Below are 2358 nucleotides of genomic sequence, written 5' to 3'. Positions count from 1 at the left end.
CCAAATATTTAATCTTTTTAACTATCTGTAATTCTGTTTTTCCCAATATTTGGGGGTTTTTTGTTTATCTGTAAGATTTTTAAATCTTACTTTAGTTTTTCTTTGTTTATTTTCAGTCCTGCCATTTCCCAATAGTTTAGGAATCATCTCCAAAGGTTCCTCTAATCTAAAATGAACACCAAATCATCAGGAAATGCTTGCAATTTATATGTTTCGCCTTTTATTTCTAGTCCTTTGAATTCTATATCTTGTCTAATATTTCTGTTTAAGACTTCCAAAGTAAAAATAAATAACAATGAAGATAATGGACATCCTTGTCTTGTTCCTTTACTTATCTCAAAGTTCTCAGCATAATCTCCATTCACAATCACTTTCGCTGTTTGTTTATTATATATCGTTTTTATCATATTTATAAAATTCTGTCCAGAGTCCATTATTTGTAATTGCTGAATCATAAACATCATCAAACACCTTTTGAGCATCTAGAAATATTAGTGCCATTTGTTTCCCTGGATGTAATTCATAGTATTCTAATACATCCATTATCACTCTTAGATTGTTTTTAATTTGTCTCTTTGGTAAGAAACCATTGTGGTCTGAATGTATAAATTCAGTTAAGTATCTTTTCAGTCTTTCAGCCATTATTGAAGTAAAAATTTTATAGTCCACATTCAATAATGATATCGGTCTATAGTTTTTTACCTGTGTCAAATCTGAGTCTTCTTTTGGTATTAAAGTAATATTTGCTTTTTGTTTTTTGTATGATAGGTAAGCATTAACTCAAACGCATATTTATAGTTAATGCTGGTATATCAAGCTGGTGTATCTAGCCAGTTTGGGGTCTAATGCTTCATTAAAATCCCCTCCTTTACCTCGTCATAAATACACTCATTCAATTACTGAAGAAATTAATAAAACATAATAGGAGAATCTAAATTACATCCATTAACATTAACCATAGCTATTACAAGTCCTGCTATTTTAGCATTTAAAATTAAATAACATCCATTTACATCAGTAATGTATTGTACATCAATTGGAAATCCTTTTTGAAGCAAAATGGACACGCTTTTAGTTTTTGTCAAAGTATCTGTGAGATAGATCAGTCCCATCCAATCCTTTATTAATATTTATCTTGTTCCATTAAATCAGTGGTTCTCAACCTTTTTAATGCCGCTGTCAACGCTGCAAATACTGTATATTCTTGCTTTGACAATGTGCAGAACTGTCTGGTATATATATAGTTAAACCAGCAACTGGGAAAGAGGGAGGAGCATAGGGATAGCCCGGGAGAAAGAAACNCATCATTAGTCGGCAGTTTGCAATGAAAATGGGCATACGTGCAAAACAGCTTTCCGAACCGGTGAGGTTTGAGCAAGCCGATGGCTCCCTGATGGGAGGGACTCTTGTCACACAATTAACTGAGCCCTTACGCCTAGAAATAGGTGCACATTGGGAGTTTATTCGCTTCCTGGTAGCTCCAAAAATGACTGAGGCGGTGATCCTAGGGTTAGCCTGGTTAGACAAATGGAAACCATTCATCTGGTGGGAGAAAGGAATGAGAACCGTGAGACTGCCTATAGGGCCTAACCCCCCTCTTGAGTCAACGGACGTTGCAGGGCACTTTAGGCCACCCAATGAGCGAGTGCACATAGCTACCTCACCGCCTCCGCGCGAACCAGTCATCCCTAATGAATACCGGGACCTGGCGGAGGTTTTTAGTGAAAAAGAATGTGATGCCCTACCCCCTCACAGACCCAATGACTGCTCCATCGAACTGGTGCCAGGAGCCAAACTCCCACGACCGAGAATGTATGCTATGTCCCCCCTCGAAATGGAGGAGATGCAGCGATACGTGAACAAAAACCTAACGAGGGGGTTCGTTGAACGGGCCAAATCTACCGTGGGAGCCCCTGTGTTGTTTAAAGAGAAAAAAGATGGATCCCTTCGTCTCTGCGTGGACTATAAGGGTCTCAATGCTGTAAGTGTGGAGAACAAATACCCACTCCCCCTCCTAAAGGACTTATTAACCCATCTGGCTAAGGGGAGTGTCTTCACTAAATTAGACCTGAGAGAGGCATATTACCGAGTGAGGATAAAAGAGGGAAACGAGTGGAAAACTGCCTTCAACTGTCCTATGGGGAGCTATCAGTTCAAAGTCATGCCATTTGGCCTACAGGGGGCCCCATCTGTGTTTATGCAATTGATTAACGAGGTACTACATGATCACTTGTACAAGGGGGTTTTGGTGTATCTTGATGATATCCTGATATATAGCACGAACATGACTGATCACATAAAGCTGGTGAGAGAAGTGTTAAAGAAACTGTTGAATGCCAAGCTTTATGCCAAACTGTC

At 38.8% G+C, this 2358-nt stretch overlaps 1 protein-coding gene across 1 annotated transcript in view; it reads left to right on the top strand.

Moving 5' to 3' along the window:
• LOC107297667 (class I histocompatibility antigen, F10 alpha chain-like) overlaps positions 1-2358 on the top strand; it is a 37481-nt gene that overhangs the window by 7768 nt on the left and 27355 nt on the right. The gene's annotated exons all lie outside the window — the stretch shown is intronic.

The sequence above is a fragment of the Protobothrops mucrosquamatus genome, unplaced genomic scaffold (genome assembly GCF_001527695.2).
Source record: "Protobothrops mucrosquamatus isolate PMUCROS unplaced genomic scaffold, P.Mucros_1.0 scaffold3450, whole genome shotgun sequence".
In the NCBI taxonomy this organism is placed as follows: domain Eukaryota; kingdom Metazoa; phylum Chordata; class Lepidosauria; order Squamata; family Viperidae; genus Protobothrops; species Protobothrops mucrosquamatus.
The sequence above is the reverse complement of the archived record's forward strand: the minus strand, read 5'-3'. Positions and strand labels throughout refer to the sequence as shown.